Here is a 21742-nt window from a genome sequence, read left to right as displayed (position 1 = left end):
ATCAGTACAGCCAGCATCGTCTTTGAAACCAGGCGTTTGGACAGTCTCAACCCCCAATCCCCAATATCCCGAGATCTTTGAGGTTTCCTGTGTCTTATTTCCCTCGTTGTTTTCTGATGAGTTTTTTCTTCAGTTTACGTTTACCCCTCCCCCCTCTTGAAATGAAAACAGTGCATAACTAATCCATATTTTTTAGCTGTATAATTTCTAGCACTCTTTCAAGTCTCCTGTCCCTCCCACACTCCCAATGGAGGTTAGTTAAAAGGTCCTTTAACTATGCCTCTTGAGATGGGATTGACCCCTGTAATCCCTGAGGAAAGGGCTGTAAGATATGTAATCTGCCCATTGTTCATATAGGCTATACTATTTGTTATTGGGAAATATACTTTTTTTTGGGGGGGGGGTGGGGTGTTTTTCATAGGGGAAAACGTTCCAAGGGGAATGAAAAGGGATTTTTTGGCAAGATATGAGTAGCCTAAGGGTCAGAAATTAAAAAAAAGTTTTTTGACTTAAAAGTAAGGAGCAGTATTAAAAATTAAAACAAGCAGAAATTAATCTATATATGAGGGGGACTGATCTCTTGCTCAATCTTCCTTTTTTGTTTTACTTTTTGTCACAATGCTTTTAGGAGATTGATCGAACAGAAGGGCCGTTTAATTTTGAATGGACGTATTTCTAAAGAAGATAAAGATTTTAACATAAAGACTGAAGGTTGTGGAAGGGGCAGATTCACTCATATTATGGTAGTTTTAGCCAGCTCCCAAGTCCCCCTCGCTTACTTTGAAGCGAGTATTATCTGCTCGGCCGACAGGGGTTTCATGAAGGGGCCACCTTCACTCATTGTCGCCCGGTTTTGCTAAAATTACCATTTTCTGTGCCAAAAACGAAATGGGAAGATGTTCTTTTTCTCTCTATATACATACATATATTCAAATTCGAGGCAAAAAGATCATCTTCAAGAAAAACAATCATAATATAAAACTAACTTACGAAAAATTTAAAACTAGCCTAAGGAAAAAGTAATTTTGATATCTAGAAATCGAGAATTTTCCAAACTGTAATCCTGTAAAAGCATATCAGCATCTAAAACTGAAAATTGTTATAAAACCTATGGTCTCCTCCAGAAAGATTTTGGAGCCTCATATTTCCTTCTTCTCTCATAACTGTCTTCTCTCCTATTTCTTGAAGACCGTGAGCTATCCCTGTTGGGAAATCCATCTTTTCTGTGCCTTTTCTTTCGATCTTCCTCTTCCTTTTCTGCCATATCCAACCTTCGTTTGCGATACCTTCCTTGGAATGGAGAGGGTGTCCTTTGTTTGTATTGTTTCTTGTGATATTGGTCACTCTCTTCCACTGCAGAAATTGATGAGCCTGCCCTAAGTAATTTTCTCTCCATTTCATCCAGGATTCTTCGCCTCATTTCTTCCAAATTATCCTCGTCTATTCCATTTTCCACTGTTTCTAAATTTGCTGCATTACTCTCATAAGAATTGCTAAAGTCGTGGTAATGGCCTTTACAAATCGCACAGTCACAATAAAAAGATATTTCTAATTCAAAACTTTGATCCATGTTAATATCTATTATGTTGTTGCTTGATGTAAGTAAGTTTCACAACTGGAAAGTTTTAACGATTTCATTTCCTTATATTAATGAACGACATAGCTCTTAGATATTTGCACCAATCAATGCAAAGAGAATTGCTGACGTATGGTCTTCGGAAACATTCCGTTTAACGGTTGTAACAGCCCAATTCAGCTGTTTCTTGGATGTAACAGCCTTGCATAAAAGGCCCAGTAACAGCGCTATTTTAGTTATGGTTGTAATTAAAATCTTGTTTTCCAAAATCTTACAGTCGTAAAAAACCTAGTATGCATTTTACGTTTGAAGCAATGCATAGCAAATAGTATGATTCAAATCATTAGAAATACATTCAGCCATTGAAATGTATGGCTGAAACCAAAAATCAATGCGCTCAAAACTGGCAATTAGGCTCAAATAAATATCAGTGGAACATTCTTTTTGTGAATAGAACTTATTTACCTTTTTTGGGTGCTTGTTTTTATCTTTTTAATTTTTTCTAGAATAAAATGTACCAGCATATCAATATTTGTAATTATTAATTCGAATTACATTCTTGAAATTGGGTTAGGTTTTGAAATCCAGGTTAGGTTTTGGGGTTTGAACCCCTCCCCTCCCCCGAAATGTTTTCTGACTCGTAAAAACATAACAAAAATGGATATAAGCACATTTTTGTCGTTATTAGTTGTTTTTTTGTTTGTGTGAACCCCCCCCACCCACCCTCGGAAAAATTCATGTTTTTATTTAATGTTTTAACACAGTAGCTTAAAATATTTTCTTGGAAAAACTACTCCGATTAGCCCAAAGCTATTCTGAGTTACTTATTAGAAGGGGCTTCCGAAGTTTGGAAGAACATTTCGCTGTAAGAATCGGTCCTTTGTCGAGTTGTGAGCTTAGGCCGAAGTCCCTTTTCCTGAAATAAATGAGAAGGGGAGTCAAAATACGAGCAAATGCATCTTGGAACATCAATTTTTAATAAGGATTCTGACATGTCTTGTTCTGCTATCCCTTGTCTTTAGATTTTCGACATAAAACGGTTTTGCTATCAGTCGATAAATGAGACTCAGCTCTATCAACCTGTCGAATTACGTTCTTTAAACTTACTTCTTTTTTTGGAATTGGTTAATGGTGTCAAAAATGGAGGAATGGTGTCAAAACTTTCCTATTTGTGAATGCACCAAGACCATCAAAAGGAAAATTTTTTGCCCCTAGACTGTTCGTTCGTGTATTAATACGTGAAAACATCGATTTTTCTAATACATTTTTTTTTTTTTTAATTATGAAAATTTTAAAGCCGGGGCATATTTTCGTCAGTGTTGCCATTGTCTTAATTGGCAGTGTATTGTCTTAATTAAAAGTTTCCCCGGTTTACAATATAAACAAGATAGTTACACTATATTAATCACTATAAATAAGATAGTCAAAATAATATATATTGAATGATTAAATTATTCAATTTAGCAATGGGATTTTTTCAATTGATTTAAGAATTCAAATAATTTAAACGGTGACAGGGAGAAGCTGACACTTTCATCTATTGAGTAAACCTATAATTAATTCGGATTACATTCTTGAAATTCGGTTTGCTTTTTTATATTTTTATAAGATTTTTCGCTAGTCAAAACTCTTAACATTACTATATATATAAATATATATATATATATATATATATATATATATATATATATATATATATATATATATATATATATATATATATATATATATATATATATATATATATATATATATATATATATATATATATTTCACTTAAAATTTTCTTCATTTTTTCAAATAATTCGACTTCTCGCTCGGTATATTCAATTTTGGCTTTAAGGGTATAGTTTTATGTATATAGTCTTCAGTAACTCATTAACTATATTTACTTTTTTTTCACTTTGCCCTATTGTCTCAATAATTCTATGCATTTTTTTTCCTTGTTTAATTATCTTTTCATAGCCATCTAATTACTCAACCTTTCTATACTGAACTATTTATTCTGGCTGCATACCAACAAGTTGGTTTTAATCATATGTTTGTTTACATCCTGTGACACATGTGCTCTTCTCTCAGCCAAAGATAACAACACGTTTTCATCGTAATCACATGTTTTTGTTTGTCAATAAGTTTATTATTTCCTTGTATTCAAATTTATTTTGCATACAAAACACTTTATTTGTCTTGTACTTTAAAGAGAGGTTTATTCCGAATTTTTTTTTTATTATAATTATTTTTATGGTAATTTTTTTCAAAATAAAACACAACATTTGAAAAGATTATTTAATTTAAATGACTTAGAAATAATACAGTTTATTTTATGTAGATAGGGTAAATGAACTAGGACACAATGGTCCTATAATGTAGGGAGAGGGCTCATTGTCAAAATTCTGAGATGGCCATTTTGTTAGCATAGTTGAAAAGTTCAATAACTATGTCTTTGGGTATAACTTCAATCCCCAACAGCCGGGAAAAGGGTATAAGCTTTAAAATTTGCCTATAGTTTACGCATAGTAGTTGTTATGGGAGGTAAAAGTTTGTTTATTACTAGTTTGTAGCAGATGATACATCCATTAAAACATGAGAAACCATTTTTATGGCACTTGGTATCTACCAAGTGACATGTAGCGATCACAAATCCTGTCTGTCTGTCTGTCCCGGTTATTCTAGTTTAGCACTTCCAGGTAATCTAGGACGATGAAATTTGGCAGGCGTATTAGGAACTAGGCCAGATTTAAATTATAAATTGTCGTTTCCCCGATTCCGCCTTCTGGAGGGGGGTGAGTGGGGGGACAGATAAATCGGAAAAATTAGAAAAAAAATTACGTATTTTTAACTTACGAACAGGTGACCGCATCTTAATGAAATTTGATATTTAGATGGAAATCATGTCTCAGAGCTCTTATTTTAAATCCCGACCAGATCTGTTTACATTGGAGGGAGTTAGAGGGGGAAACCAGAAATCTTGGAAAATGTTTAAAGTGGAGAGATCGGGATGAAACTGGGTGGATAGGATAAGCAATTGTCGTAGATACGTGATTGACGTAACCGGAATGGATCCGCTCTTTTTTTGGTGGAGTTAGTGGGTGGTGTTCAGTGCTTTGGCGAGTTTGGTGCTTTTGGACGTGCGAGGACGATGCAAATTGGTAGATGTGTCAGGGAGCTGCACAAATTGACTTGGTAACGTCGTTTTCCCCGATTCGACCCTCTGGGGGGCTGAAGGGAGAGGAAAAATTAGGTATTTTTAATTTACGAGTGGGTGATCAGATCTTAATGAATTTTCATATTTAGAAGGACCTCGTGACTCAGAGCTCTTATTTTAAATCCCGACCGGCATCAAGCCTCTGATTTTTTTTTTTTTTTTAAATCAATCTATCGATTTTTAGAAATTTGCTAGAGCTCATACCATATGAGCTCTTGGCTCTTCCGGCCTCGTCACAAGTGCCATCTGAGCTCTTAGCTCTTGTTCAATTAGTTCCTCAAGTTCAACTTCTGTGACTTTTTCTATCTTATTGGTAAATTTAGTTTCTAGTAATTGATCTTTTAGTGCTGTCAGTGCTGCCTAAACTTCCAACTTAACTTTTAAGGTCCTTGCAACTTCAGCTTCTTGAGCTGTCAGTATCTTAAAAGCAAATTTAGGTTCTAGTAATTAATCTCTTAATTTTTCCAGTGCTGCCTCAACTTCCACTTACAACAGCTGTTACAGCTCATCCCAGAGAGAAGACCATTCTCTTTAATCAACGGATTGGGGAAGGATCTCAGAAACAATTGTCAAGCTCTGGAGATGAACAGATGAATCAAGAGCTGATTCAGACTCTGGCTTTGAGCTCTTCCGATGCTATTCAACTAAATGATGGGACTGAGGGAGCTGTGCATGAACCTTGAAGACCCGTGCTTTTGAAAAGTTTTTCAACTGTTTTGCTGGTCCTAAACAAGGTTATTATACGTTTTAATTCTTCTGTGCTTATTCTTTGTATTTTAACTCTTCATTCTCATGTCTCATTTCATATTTCTCACTCTTTTTATCCTCCATTCTCATGTCTCATTCTTCATATTTCCCATTTTTATGTGCAATCTTTGCTTATTACATGTTAGTCTTAGTCTGATAAAAAAAAAAATAAAAAAAATTAAAGAACGCTACAGGGCATAAATTTTAATGTTGGGCATTTTTTATCAAGGAAATCCCTTTATTTCCATTTGATATAGAGCATGTGTGGGTATCCTTTTTATGAGTAGCAGATAATTGAAAATTTTGAATAAAATCAGTAAATTGAATTGTTAACTATTAAAATTACAGCGAAGTATTTATTTCTAAAAACTAATTAAAGTGAAATGAAAAACAAATATTAGCAGGTAAACTTTTTAATTAAGACTGGTATTCTCCTTCTTAGTTAGAGGTTTTACCCATTAATATATTTTCATTTTGTTTTGACATCCGAGAATTCCATTTAAATGTTTTGATACCTCCCAACTGCCACATTCTACGGCTACCCATAGTGGCCTGATGCTGCATCAAACTAGAACCAAAGTTAAATTGAAATCAAGTTGTCTGCATATCTATTCCTTTGTCATGAATTCCGTTATTTATTTAATTATCTTCAAGACTTAGATTTGGTGGTTTGTATTTTTACCACTTCTAATGGCCAACCGGTGTGGCCTGATGAGGCATTTAACTAGAACCATATTTACATTGAAGCCAGGTTGCCAACAAGTTTATTCCCATAGTCACAAAGATATTTGTTAAGTTAATTAATTATCTCTAAGACTTACATGTGCACCAAAGTAAATAAAGAGTAAAGAGAATATACCAATGAAATTGCTAAGGACAAATTGAAAGAAGGCAAACACTAAATTAAAAAAGGCCCTCTCAAAACAACGGTAATATTTTATTATTCTTGCTTTTGTTTTTGTCTTCTGTAAATGAATGGTTTGACAAATACATATCTCTGTCTTTTTTGTTACAACGAGTTTTTCATAAATAAATAATAAATTGCAGATATTTATTTGAAAATTTGTTTCCATTATGAGTGATATTTATAGGTTGCTGAAATGGTCAAACTCAAACACCAATGGTACAGTCCTTCTGTCAGATGATGCTAAGAGGAATACCATCAAGGAGTAGTATCCAGCGGATGATGCAGTCTCAGACATGCTTAGTGTATGCATAACCCATATCTGGTGCTCTTCCACCTCACATTATAAATCAGCTTCCTAATGTCTCCACCCAATCCTTTGATAATTGGTCATCAGTCACCCTGCCTCTACCCAGTAAGCTAATTTCTAAATCTGTTGAATGTAATTTAGTTGTATAAGATAGGAGATAATTGTTAAAGTACGTCATTGTCAATAACTGTCCTTATCCTTTTTGTGTTTTTTTTTTTTGCGACTATAAGATTCGGAAACCTCGATGCTTAGTTACATTTTAATTTGGTGAACTTGCAAAAGAGGTAAACAACAAACTGTAGCATATTATTATCCAGCTTTTAATTTAATTTAAAAATTTGATTCGTTTATTATACTGCGGATTTTGTTAACATTGGATTCTTTTTTTTTATTTATTCATTGAGTGGAAATTGTTGAAAGGCTCATTTTTTATTCAATCAAGATAATATTAAGATTATGCCGGCTAAGTTTTTTTTTTAGACTACAAGCGTTTCGATAATTTTTTAACTTCAGATTGTTTAAATAAAATTTTTATTTAACTGGCTTTCCGTTATCTGGACTCAAAACCTGATTGCAACGATATCCTGCTATTTGCAAACAAGATCCTGTTCAAGAAATCTCTGAAAAGCTAACCACTTCAGCACTAACAGAAAGTAGGCTGGTTACAAGAATTTTGATTATCATTTGAAAATAATGATGACCCTATTTGTGGCTATTTGTGGCTTTAAAAAATGTGGTCGACACTGGTATGAATACCATCCTTGTATGAACCATCTTTGTATGAACAATCATCCTTGTATGACAGCCTATGGCACCTATTCAATCATTTTAAATGTTGGGTTGAGGTGACAAAATTTATTAAATCTGGGAACATCTATTCTTGTATGAACAACCATCCTTGTATGAACAACCAATGGCGGCAATTCAACCAATTTAAATGTTGGGTTGAGGGGACAATATTTATTAAATCTGGGAGGGGGCAATTTGTCTATTTTTCTGTTTTCTTTTTTTTTTTAACGAAATACCAAAAAGGGTATTTTATTTTAAATCTTGGAGGGGAGTAAAAAATCTGACGGGTGGGAGATGACCTTTACATTGAACAGTGGAGAAAGATTTACCATCCTAGGGGAAGGGGTGTATCTAACATCTTTGTAAATATTCTTTTTTTTTTTAACTACTTAAAGCCTTGGAATGCTCAATATATAGTTACATTTCAATTTAGCAAACTGTTTGAAAGTTGACTTTTTTTGTTGTTGTCATTAACCCCCACTCCGCAAAAAAATTAGGAAATTGAAACCCCAACTCCCCTCTTGCCAACATAATCCCTTCCAGAAACGGGACAAAGAGGATGAGTCATCAAGACTTATATGCATGAACTGCATTCACTAAGCAACACGTTTAAAGAGAAACTATTCTGAAACTTGCCTGTGGCAATTAATTAGTAATTTGTGTTCAAAATGGCAAGAAAGAATATTGAATTGAAATTTTTTTCGAATTTTGAATAAACACGGTTGATTTTTGCATAAGAAATTTCATGACTTTTTAGCAACTTTCAGTAAAAAATATTTTGTAATACTTATATTAATAGTCATAATATCTGTCCTTTTTTGGCCTCATAATTAAGAACTTATAAATTGTTTGTTTTTGTTTTATTGACTCAAACTCTTAATCTAGCCTTAAAACCTGTTTAAAATAAGCATTGAGAAATTGTTTTTTGTTTGAAAGCTTTTAACTTCAGTTTTTATTGTTGAATAAATACGGCTGATTTTAGTCTGAAATACGCTATACCCAGCTCATACTGATTCTCTTTTAATAGTGTTAAATATCTCCTGTGCTTTTTGATTTTAGTATGTATAGTATATAATTTTTTTTTTATTATTATTTTTTTTAGTTTGTGGTCCAAGGTATTGTTAGGTATTTGTCACTAGTCCTATGTCAAGGTTTTAGTAGACTAATGAACCTTCTTTTGAAAAAGAAAACAGATAAAACTTTTAGGGATAACTTCTTCAGGAAGATCATTCTAGATCAAAGTGCAACGTCGAATGAAGCTAATTATTTTATTTTGCTTTCTTTTTTGAAATTTTTGGTTTCCTTTTTTTCTTTATTTTCGTTTTGAACTGTTTAACTTGACCTTTCAGATAATGCAACAAGTGAGCTCATATGCCCCAATGCAGTCTCCAGGGTTTTCGCCACCATCTCATGCCTCTGTTACTTTGAGTGTAGGGACTTCACACCAAAGTCCAATGTCACAAACTACCATTCATCCATCTCAGACTCAACGCTCCCAGCACAAACATATGAGTAGATTTCACACAAATATCTTCCAGTTATGATTCCAAGTAGTGTTGGCTCACCAGTGCAGGTTATACCAAACAATGTGAAAATGCAACCTACCAAATGTCAGAAGGTAAATGTCAATAAAACGGACGGTTATTTACCTTGGTCACAAACTTTGACAACAGTCAATGAACCTCATTTTGAACAGGTGCTCGCTTAGCCTCCTTCAGCTGAATGTAGTCCTAAAGAAGTTCAAAATCCTGTTGTGTACAGTGCTAGTGAGCAAATCCATATTTTAAATGACAATTTTGGTTGAAGAAAACACTATATAGAAATTCGCCAGAGTAATTGTTGATGGCGATAGAGTTGTGAAAATTGTAGAGAATAAAAAATCTAGTGTAAAGAGTGTAAAAAATGATAATTGGACCAAACTGTCAAAAGGCTCTAAGAATATTGGAATGATGAATCCATCAATGAAGCTCAGCAAATTATCGCCTGAGGTAATTTTTTTTGGGTTTTATGAGTAGTTTTTATTTTTTTATTTATTTATCTTTAATTATTTTATCACTCTTTTATTAAAACTTTTATTTTAATTTATTATAATATTATTTATATATATATATATATATATATATATATATATATATATATATATATATATATATATATGTATAAATATATATATATATATACATATATATATGTATATATATATATATATATATATATATGTATATATATATATATATATATATATATATATATATATATATATATATATATATATATATATATATATATATATATTATATATTTATATATATATATATATATATATAATACTATAAATATTATTTATATTACTTTCGATAATATTTTATTATCATTCCTATTACTTTATTTATTTAATTCCACCAAAAAAATTAAGTATACAGTGCTTATTCATTGCTTAACATTTACACAGTAAATGTTAAACACAAGTTTATTATGTTTAAAACAATAAGTCTATTGAACATAACTATGGATCAATGCAGTTAAATGGAGAGAGAGACTCTATCCTACTATTTTGTCTTTCAAAATACTGTGTTCTAGCCTATTTAATTCTGCCTGCATTTTGTGGGCATATAAGTAAAAAAAATGACTTTGTTCTTTAATGGGATTTATCAGAGACCCAGTGATCATAACCAAGGACTTAGTGTTTTAACGCAATTGTTGAAACAATTCAAAAAGAGTATAACTGGATTTAATGTTGAAAATAGTGATAATTAATGATTATTAGTTATTTTAATGACTTAATTAATGGTTTTAGTTTTAATTCTAATTACAGTGTCTCAGTTCTCATTGAATTGAGGTGTGGGCACTTTTTTTTCTTACTGCAAGCTTATCTTTTTATTCTTGTCATCAGTACAGCCAGCATCGTCTTTGAAACCAGGCGTGTGGACAGCCCCCAATCCCAATATCCCGAGATCTTTGAGGTTTCCTGTGTCTTATTTCCCTCGTTGTTTTCTGATGAGTTTTTTCTTCAGTTTACGTTTACCCTTCCCCCTCTTGAAATGAAAACAGTGCATAACTAATCCATATTTTTTAGCTGTATAATTTCTAGCACTCTTTCAAGTCTCCTGTCCCTCCCACACTCCCAATAGAGGTGTGGTGAATATCTAGCCAAATACTAGACCATTGTAAACCTTTTGCTTGTATTTAAATTTGTAAAAACAACAGTTGCCACAATTTTTTTTTGGGTGTTTTTTCCGATTGATCTTGAGAAAATATATTAAATAGGTGGTTTTCTTTCCATTTATGCAAAGTAAAGAAAATTTCCCCAAAATCGAGATTGAAAAGCTTTAGTACCCTTTTTAAGTGTCTAAAAAGATTGCAAGATAAGTAGTCCCCCTCACACATCCCTCTTTTCCTTGAAGGCGTCTAATAAAAATTTTGGGATAACTTTTAGACTCAATATAGTTAAAAGGTCCTTTAACTATGCCTCTGGAGATGGTATTCACCCCTATAGTCCCTCAGGAAAGGGCTGTAAGATATGTAATTTTCCCATTGTTCATATAGGCTATACTATTTGCTATTGGGAAATATACATGATTTTTTGTTGGGTGGGAGGGGTGTTTTTCATGGGGGAAAACGATCCTAGGGGAATGAAAGGGGATTTCTTGGCAAGATTTGAGTAAGGGTCAGAAATTAAAAAAAAAAGTTTTTGACTTAAAAGTAAGGAGCATTATTAAAAATTAAAACAAGCAGAAATTATTCCATATATGAGGGGGACTGCTCCCTTGCTCAATCTTTCTTTTTTGTCACAATGCTTTTAGGAGATTGATCGAATAGAAGGGCTGTTGAATTTTTAATGGGCGTATTTCTAGAGAAAATTAACATTTTAACATAAAGACTGAAGGTTGTGGAAGGGGCAGACTCACTCATATTATGATAGTTTTAGAAAGCTCCCAAGTCCCCCTGGCTTACTTTGAAGCGAGTATTATCTGCTCAGCCGACAGGGGTTTCATGAAGGGGCCACCTTCACTCATTGTCGCCCGGTTTTGCTAAAATTACCATTTTCTAAAAGTTCTTTTGCTAAAAGTACCAAAAAAGAAGTGGGAAGATGTTCTTTTTTTCTCTCTATATATGTATCCAAATTCGAGGCAAAAAGATCATCTTCAAGAAAAACAAGCATAATATAAAAGTAACTTACGAAAAATTTAAAACTAGCCTAAGGAAAAAGTAATTTTGATGTATAGAAAACGAGAATTTTCCAAACTGCAATCCTGTAAAAAGCATATCAGCATCTAAAGCAGAAAATTGTTATAAAACCTATGGCCTCCTCCAGAAAGATTTTGGAGCCTCATATTCCCTAGTTCTCTCATAGTTGTCTTCTCTCCTATTTCTTGAAGACCGTGAGCTATCCCTGTTGGGAAATCCATCTTTTCTGTGCCTTTTCTTTCGATCTTCCTCTTCCTTTTCTGCCATATCCAACCTTCGTTTGCGATACCTTCCTTGGAATGGAGAATAATTCTTCATTCTCATGTCTAGTTCCATATTTCTCACTCTTCTTATCCTCTATTTTCTTGTCTCATTCTTCATATCTCTCATTTTTATGTGCAATCTTTACTTATTATATGTTAGTCTTAGTCTGATAAAAAAAAAAATATGAAAGAACGCTACAGGGCTTAACATTTAATGTTGGACATTTTTTTATCAGGGAAACCCGTTTATTGTGTTGCGAGAGCAACACTCTGGTTTTGTCCTTTTTTTTTTTTTTTTTTTTTTTTTTTTTTTTTTTTTTTTTTTTTTTTTTTTTTTGCCGCCGATCTCAGTCTATCCGTGGAAACTGGAAACGGTCTAACCTGTGCGGTTTTTACGGAAAGTGTGGACCTCAGGCCGGATTGATGAATATGACATTACATTTTGGAAAGCTCTGCAGAACTATTGGCTGGGGCCAAAAAAGATGGTTTTTGCTTGTTAATTCGACTTCTCCCTAGGTATTTTCAATTTTGGCTTTAAGTGGGGGGGGGGCACTTACATCGACCATACAAATTTAAGGGCCAGAAAACTTCAAATAAATAACCTAATGGGGTCGTAACTATACGCGCAACAGTAACGCTGAAGAAGAGAGGGTGGGGGTGGCCTCGCAATACATCTGCTTTGCTAGTCCATTACTTCCCTTCACATTTATTTTGGTGAAGAGGGCTTCAGCCTAAGCCTACAACTCCACACAAGGACACATTCTTAAATTCACAACTCACAATTCATACAGCAAAATGTTCTTTCAGACTTCGGCAACCCCTTCAAATAAGTAAACTAGAATAATTTCGGGCTAATCAGAATAGTTTTCCGAAGACAATATTTTAGACTACCTACAACTAAAACATTAAATAAAAACAGGCACTGAAAAATAAAACCTAAAAGAACTAAATACAGCTCGTAAAAAGAATGTTTCACAGGCACTAATTTGCAGCAATAAGTAATCGCTGCAAATTACATTTTAATTTCCTAAGTTGAAAAAGAAGAGATTCGAAAAGTGAAACCTTAACAATTAGAAATTATTCTTGCCAAACTTTGAACAAGAAAATTATCACAAATGAGATTTGAGCTACTATCCCCTGTAACCCCCAAAGCTACAGGCCTTGCCTTGATTATACTATTGCTGAAAACAATATATATTTTCAACAAATGTCTCTTGTCATAACCATTAAAAAGGTTTTAAGATTTTAAGCATTAAACAGACCCCCCTTGATATCTCTTTTTCTCCTTTGAATGTTTTTATGTTGATTTTTCAGGGAAGGTCATTGATCTTCAACAGTGACCATTTTCAGTGTTTTATGTAAAGCTTACAGCATGATTAGCCTTATATGTTCAAGAGTCCATACTTGGTTTTCAAAGTATGTCTGTCTGATTTTGAAAGCGTACCAACATAATATTCCACTAGCTTTGGCTTGCCCTAAAAATATCAGTTAGCGTAGATTGTATTACAAGAGAATCATTTTAATCTTAAAAAAAAAAATCCAGAGCAGAAAGATCCAAATGAGATATGGAAAGGCGTTTTTTGTCAAACATCGCCAAATATTAATCCCACAACCTTGAAACCTTATCAATGTCCATGGAATAACCGACAGCAGGCCAACACGTTATTAATAAATAAAAATTGTAGATGTCAGACAAAACTAAAATGGAATATGGGCGTAATTTTTAACAGCACTTTACGTACAAGGCAAAACAGCTCCCATTGAAGAGGATATGTTGTACAAATGATTTAAGCTGTCTTGCAAAATATCCAAAACGGAAAGCTACAAATAAACGACACGATGCTATCAACGGCAAGAAAGACACCACTTTGTTATTCTGTGCTTCAAATCTTGAAAAAGTTATCTTTGTTTGAAAATAGATGGCGCTCTTAAATTTACTGTTTGTCCATGGTTTAACTTGTGTTAAAAGTAAAACATGTTGGCTTTAAAATGAAAACTAAATGAAACAAATTTATCTTTCACCACAACTGATAATTTTGAATAATTATATTATTTTATGAATAGGTGCGAATAGTGGTTCTTTGTATGAATTGTTTTTTTTTTGTTTTTTTTATTAATTAATTCTCTTTAATTTTCAGTTCTCTGTTGAAAGACACTAAAAAATATTAAACATCCCCGTTCAGGGAACGTTGATGGGGCTATTAAAATAAATAAAAATACACTAATTAGCCCTACTAGATTAAAATAGAAAATTTTTATTTTTAAGCCAAAGACATGATAACTTAGAAATATTCACTATATTAACCAATAATAAACTTTGGCAATCAAAAAATTAACAGATAATAATGTAGTAAAAAGAAGAAGTTTTTAAAAGCAAAGAGCCATATTAAACTTAAGATCAGCTTAAGTAAAGTCCAATAGTAATTTAAACTTGAAATGACCAGAAATTAAAACAAATAATTATATCAAACATAAATATTATAGATACTGATATAGATGATGAATTAGTAAATCTTAAAAAGAGTAAAAGCTAAATTGGATATTGAAGTCAAACTTAGAATGAGCAAATTTAATTCAAGCTGGAGTTTAGCTACTGCCCCCTTCCCCCTCCTCTAAATGCAAATGTTCTAAAGCCTGTTACTTCATTCGTGCGTTTTGAAAACAAATTATATTATATACATTTCTTATGATTATAATTATAATTTTGGAAAAAAATGAAACGAAAAAATCAAAAAAATCTTGAATTGCTGAGTTTTGTGGGATTAATATTCTTATATATTAAATATTCAGTTGATTTTCATTAGTTCTTTTCATTCATCATGATTATTCTAGTGATTTTCGTTTATTATTCGTCGATGTTTTGAAAAACATCGACTGAAAAAGTTTTCAGTAAAATGCAAGTGACGGAATAGACTTTAAAACTATTACTGTTAGAGGAGGGGAAAGAGACAATATCAAAAATGCTGCTTGGAGTAATTTTATGTGTTTATTTATATACAATCCTATATATCAAACAAGATTTTGTTTAGTAATGGCTATGGAATTTGTATTTTGCGTCACATAAAGCTGTATATATTCAAGTCAACCATTAAAAAGATTATATATGAAATGAAGCAACATCAAATAGTAATCATCAAATCGGAATTTCTTGCCATTTCTTTTATTTGCCCTCTTAAATGTTTTCGTGGGTGTGTACCCTTCTCCCCCATATGTGTATTTCCCAAAAATTGCAAGATTGTTGGAATTCTTTTCTGAATTTTCTGTACATATTGAATTGAATTTTTTTTTTTCGAATTTCGAATAAACACGGCTGATTTTTGCATAAGAAATTTCATGACTTTTTAGCAACTTTCAGTTAAAAGTATTTTGTAATACTTCTATTAATAGTCATAATATCTGTCCTTTTTTGGCTTCATAATTAAGAACTTATGAATTGTTTGTTTCTGTTTTACTGACTCAAACTCTTAATCTTAAAAAGTTAGCCATAAAACGATTTTAAAATAAGCATTGACAAATTGTTTTTTTTTTTTTGAAAGCCTTTAACTTCAGTTTTTATTGTTGAATAAATACGGCTGATTTTAGTCTGAAATACGCTATATCCAGCTCATATATCAGCAAAAATATTTTGCACAGTTTATCTTTTAATGCTGTTAAATATCTCCTGTGCTTTTTATGGCACTTGGTATTGTCAGTCTGTCTGTCGGTCCCGGTTTTGCTACTTTAGGCACTTCCAGGTAAGCTAGGACGATGAAATTTGGCAAGCGTATCAGGGACCTGACCAGATTAAATCAGAAATAGTCGTTTCCCAGATTTGACCATCTGGGGGGGGGGCGGTTAATTTGGAAAAAATAGAAAAAATGAAGTATTTTTAACTTATGAGCGGGTGATGGGATCTTAGTGAAATTTGATGTTTGGAATGATATTGTGTCTCAGAGCTCTTTTTTTAAATCCCGACCGGATCTGATGACATTGGGGGGAGTTGGAGGGGGAAATCTTGGGAAAACACTGGGATTGGAGGAATCGGGATGAAGCTTGGTGGATAGAATAAACAAATGTCCTTTATGCGTGATTGAAAAAGTCGTACTGGATTCGCTCTCTTTGGAGGAGTTGGGGGGAGGGGTTCAGTGGTTTGGCGAGTTTGGTGCTTCTGGACGTGCTAGGACGATGAAAATTGGTAGGCGTGTCAGGGGGCTGCAAAATTTGACTTGATAGAGTCGTTTTCCCAGATTCGACTATTTAGGGGGCTAAAGGGAGAGGAAAAATTAGGTATTTATAACTTACGAGTGGGTGATCGGATCTTAATGAATTTTGATATTTAGAAGGACATCGTGACTCAGAACTTTTGTTTTAAATCCTGACCGGCATTAAGCCTCTTATTCCTTTTTAAATGTATCTATTGATTCATAGAATTTTGTTAGATCTCATACCATATGATCTCTTGGCTCTTAGCTCTTCTTGCCTCGTCACAAGTGCCATATGAGCTCTTAGCTCTTGTTGATTTTAGTATGTATAGTATAAAATTTTTTTTATTGTTATTTTTTTTAGTTTGTGGTCCAAGGTATTGTTAAATATTTGTCACTAGTCCTTTATGAAGGTTTTAGTAGACTAATGAACCTTCTTTCGAAAGAGCAAACAGAAAAAAAAATTTTAGGGATAACTTCTTCAGGAAGATCATTCTAGATCAAAGTGTAACGTCAAATGAAAGTAATTGTTTGTTTTGTTTTTTTGAAATTTTGTTTTCTTTTTTTCTTTATTTTTGTTTTGATCTGTTTAACTTGACCTTTCAGATAATGCAACAAGTGAGCTCATATGCCCCAATGCAGTCTCCAGGGTTTTCGCCACCATCTCATGCCTCTGTTACTTTGAGTGTAGGGACTTCACACCAAAGTCCAATGTCACAAACTACCATTCATCCATCTCAGACTCAACGCTCCCAGCACAAACACATGAGTAGATTTCACACAAATATCTTCCAGTTGTGATTCCAAGTAGTGTTGGCTGACCAGTGCAGGTTATACCAAACAATGTGAAAATGCAAACTACCAAATGTTAGAAGGTAAATGTCAATAAAAAGGACGGTCATTTACCTTGGTCACAAACTTTGACAACAGTGAATGAACCTCATTTTGAACAGGCGCTCCCTTAGCCTCCATCAGTTGAATGTAGTCCTAAAGAAGTTCAAAATCCTGTTGTGTACAGTGCTAGTGAGCAAATCCATATTTTAAATGACAAAAAAATCCCTTATAAAGGGCCTCATGAAAAAGACCAAAAAACTAACATCAAAAGGACAAAGGATAAAGTCCAATTTTGGCTGAAGAAAACATTATATAGAAATTCGGCACAGTAATTGTTGATGGTGATAGAGTTGTGAAAATTGTAGAGAATGAAAAATCTAGTGTAAAGAGTGTAAAAACTGATAATTGGATTAAACTGCCAAAAGGCTCTAAGAATATTTGAATGATGAAGCCATCAATGAAGCTCAGCAAAATATCGCCTGAGGTAATTTTTTGGGGTTTTATGAGTAGTTTTTACTTTTTTATTTATCTTTAATTATTTTACACTCTTTTATTAAACCTTTTATTTTAATTTATTATAATATTATTTATTCATATCGTATATATATATATATATATATATATATATATATATATATATATATATATATATATATATATATATATATATATAATACTATAAATATTATTTATGTTACTTTCGATAATATTTTATTATCATTCCTATTACTTTATTTATTTAATTCTGCCAAAAAAGTAAGTATACAGTGCTTAATCATTGCTTAACACTTACACAGTATAGTAAACTATAGGTCTAATAGTAAACAAGCAAGGTCAAGGTAATTAGGTTTGTCTTGGTTAACATGTAATACTTTGAAATTTGCTTTTATCAGGATATATCTAGACCTGTTATTCTCCCCTAATTGTTCTTTGAATCTGGTTAATCGAAAGACCCTTCCTCCCAAAAACAATACTGAAGTTTTGGGACAAATTTATTTTTGAGATTCACTTTCCAAGATGGGGGGGGGGGGGGGAGATTCTTGCAAATTTCCTTGTATTTTTCTGAAAACTTCTGAAAACTGCCTCTGTCGCAGATACACTTCCCCATCCCGCTGTTCAGTCCTCAAGATGGATCTGTGTTAGACATATAAATTGACGGGGAGGGGGAGAGCGGTAAGGACAGTCGAAAAAACAACAAAATTAACCCCTAGATTTGGAGAAACATATTTACTCCCCTCTCCCTAAAGTTTTGTGAATGGACACTCCTAGTATGCGTTGACTTAGATAAGATTTATATCTTAGAAAATGACTTATCCTAAGTCAAAATAAGCCAATTCACAATTCAGAAACAAAACAAAGACAATAAAAAAGAGAAATATGGTAATATTGATCAAGAATAAGACAGATTGATAAGTTGACATGTTACAAACATTGGAAACATAAAAAAAAAAACTCGCAGAATTTAAAAAGAAATTAAACTAGTGAACAAAAAGGGGGTTGATGAGGTAAATGGAATAAATAACAAGGAAGAGGGTTTTTTGGTAATGTAAGAGGCAAAAGAATATAAGGAATTTAGTCAGAAATAGATTTTACATACATATCTAGTTAAAGTCTATTAAACATAACTATGGATCTATGCAGTTAAATGGAGAGAGACTCTATCCTAATATTTTGTCTTTCAAAAGACTGTGTTGTAGCCTATTTAATCCTGCCTGCATTTTGTGGGCATATAAGTAAAAAAAATGACTTTATTCTTTAATGGACTTTATCAGAGACGCAGTGATTATAACCAAGGACTTAGTGTTGTACCACAATTGTTGAAACAATTCAACAAGAGTATAACTGGATTTAATGTTGAGAATAATGATAATTAATAATTATTAGTTATTTAATGACTTAATTAATTGTTTTAGTTCTAATTCTAATTACAGTGTCTCAATTCTCATTGATAAGAAGGATGTGTATACCATTGTTTTATCATATTAGAATTTCTCTGGAATCAGCCGAAATGTTTTTCCCCTCTTCCGATAGGGGGCGCAGGATAAATCATTAGTTTTGGATTACCCCCTCTTTGTTTTTTGTTAACCTTTTCAATCTCTGTACATTATTGTATATATTTGGGTGGTGAGGTTAGCATAAAACCTAAGGGGAGATGAACCATTTACCTCCTTTATGTCCTTTTATTAACCTTTCTAATTTCCTTGTAAATTCATCTATTTTTTCGTTTGACGAATCCAAGTATAAACTAATTGCATTGAAAATAATAAATTAGAATACAAGAGGAGGCAGGTTCAATTCAACCCGATACCTCAATTGCAATATAATTTTTGATTTCAATAATAGGCTATTTATATTTTTCATAATTTTTAAAAAATTATGAGAAAGGAGCAACTTTAAAGCTCCTTTAAAGAAAGGAGCAACATTAAAACTGAAAACGAACGGAAATTATTCCACATATGAAGGGGTCCTCAATACCTTGATCTATACGCTAAAGTCTTCAGCACTGAATAACTTGTTGTTGTTTTTCTAATCGCTAAATTGGCACAAGTAAATTAGATACATATGCTAGTAAACGAAAAGTTGAAAGTCTGACAAGACAAATAGAAAAATTTTTGGTAATCTTAACTTCTATTATTGACAAAACAAGAAGGATTACTACTATTTATGTATCTTTTGGGTTGATTCGATGTTTGTTAGTTTTGTTCTCCATGACTTCCATTGTTAGCTTTTTTGATTCGTCAATTTTGTATTGTCATTTTTTCAGTATTTTTGAAGCCTACATTGTTCACTAAAGATGGATTAGCAAAGGTTTTGTGTAGGTGTCAGCACTTTTTTTTCTTACTGCAAGTTTATCTTTTTGTTCTTTGTCATCAGTACAGCCAGCATCGGCTTTGAAACCAGGCGTTTGGACAGTCTCAACCCCCAATCCCCAATATCCCGAGATCTTTGAGGTTTCCTGTGTCTTATTTCCCTCGTTGTTTTCTGATGAGTTTTTTCTTCAGTTTACGTTTACCCCTCCCCCCTCTTGAAATGAAAACAGTGCATAACTAATCCATATTTTTTTTTAGCTGTATAATTTCTAGCACTCTTTCAAGTCTCCTGTCCCTCCCACACTCCCAATGGAGGTTAGTTAAAAGGTCCTTTAACTATGCCTCTTGAGATGGGATTGACCCCTGTAATCCCTGAGGAAAGGGCTGTAAGATATGTAATCTGCCCATTGTTCATATAGGCTATACTATTTGTTATTGGGAAATATACATTTTTTTTGGGGTGGGGTGGGGTGTTTTTCATAGGGGAAAACGTTCCAAGGGGAATGAAAAGGGATTTTTTGGCAAGATATGAGTAAGGGTCAGAAATTAAAAAAAAGTTTTTTTACTTAAAAGTAAGGAGCAGTATTAAAAATTAAAACAAGCAGAAATTAATCTATATATGAGGGGGACTGCTCCCTTGCTCAATCTTTCTTTTTTGTCACAATGCTTTTAGGAGATTGATCGAACAGAAGGGCCGTTTAATTTTGAATGGACGTATTTCTAAAGAAGATAAAGATTTTTAACATAAAGACTGAAGGTTGAGGAAGGGGCAGATTCACTCATATTATGGTAGTTTTAGCCAGCTCCCAAGTCCCCCTCGCTTACTTTGAAGCGAGTATTATCTGCTCGGCCGACAGGGGTTTCATGAAGGGGCCACCTTCACTCATTGTCGCCCGGTTTTGCTAAAATTACCATTTTCTGTGCCAAAAACGAAATGGGAAGATGTTCTTTTTCTCTCTATATATATATATATATATTCAAATTCGAGGCAAAAAGATCATCTTCAAGAAAAACAATCATAATATAAAACTAACTTACGAAAAATTTAAAACTAGCCTAAGGAAAAAGTAATTTTGATATCTAGAAATCGAGAATTTTCCAAACTGTAATCCTGTAAAAGCATATCAGCATCTAAAACAGAAAATTGTTATAAAACCTATGGTCTCCTCCAGAAAGATTTTGGAGCCTCATATTTCCTTCTTCTCTCATAACTGTCTTCTCTCCTATTTCTTGAAGACCGTGAGCTATCCCTGTTGGGAAATCCATCTTTTCTGTGCCTTTTCTTTCGATCTTCCTCTTCCTTTTCTGCCATATCCAACCTTCGTTTGCGATACCTTCCTTGGAATGGAGAGGGTGTCCTTTGTTTGTATTGTTTCTTGTGATATTGGTCACTCTCTTCCACTGCAGAAATTGATGAGCCTGCCCTAAGTAATTTTCTCTCCATTTCATCCAGGATTCTTCGCCTCATTTCTTCCAAATTATCCTCGTCTATTCCATTTTCCACTGTTTCTAAATTTGCTGCATTACTCTCATAAGAATTGCTAAAGTCGTGGTAATGGCCTTTACAAATCGCACAGTCACAATAAAAAGATATTTCTAATTCAAAACTTTGATCCATGTTAATATCTATTATGTTGTTGCTTGATGTAAGTAAGTTTCACAACTGGAAAGTTTTAACGATTTCATTTCCTTATATTAATGAACGACATAGCTCTTAGATATTTGCACCAATCAATGCAAAGAGAATTGCTGACGTATGGTCTTCGGAAACATTCCGTTTAACGGTTGTAACAGCCCAATTCAGCTGTTTCTTGGATGTAACAGCCTTGCATAAAAGGCCCAGTAACAGCGCTATTTTAGTTATGGTTGTAATTAAAATCTTGTTTTCCAAAATCTTACAGTCGTAAAAACCAAACAGTCGCTGAAACCAAAAAT

At 33.0% G+C, this 21742-nt stretch overlaps 1 long non-coding RNA gene across 21 annotated transcripts in view; it reads left to right on the top strand.

Annotated features, from left to right (window-relative positions):
- Window positions 1–21742, top strand: part of LOC136027194 (uncharacterized) — a 146531-nt gene that overhangs the window by 113356 nt on the left and 11433 nt on the right. For 18 of the 21 annotated variants that reach the window (XR_010617536.1, XR_010617533.1, XR_010617528.1 and 15 more), the window contains 4 exons: window positions 5250–5515; window positions 6620–6847; window positions 8881–9519; window positions 16770–17481. This is a non-coding gene — a long non-coding RNA (uncharacterized LOC136027194). The remainder of the gene's footprint in view (window positions 1–5249; window positions 5516–6619; window positions 6848–8880; window positions 9520–16769; window positions 17482–21742) is intronic. The other 3 variants (XR_010617524.1, XR_010617521.1, XR_010617517.1) reach the window with 2 other exon arrangements.

This window comes from Artemia franciscana, chromosome 5 (genome assembly GCF_032884065.1).
Source record: "Artemia franciscana chromosome 5, ASM3288406v1, whole genome shotgun sequence".
NCBI classification, from domain to species: domain Eukaryota; kingdom Metazoa; phylum Arthropoda; class Branchiopoda; order Anostraca; family Artemiidae; genus Artemia; species Artemia franciscana.
Note: the sequence above shows the minus strand (reverse complement) of the source record. Positions and strands in the feature narration are given on the sequence as shown.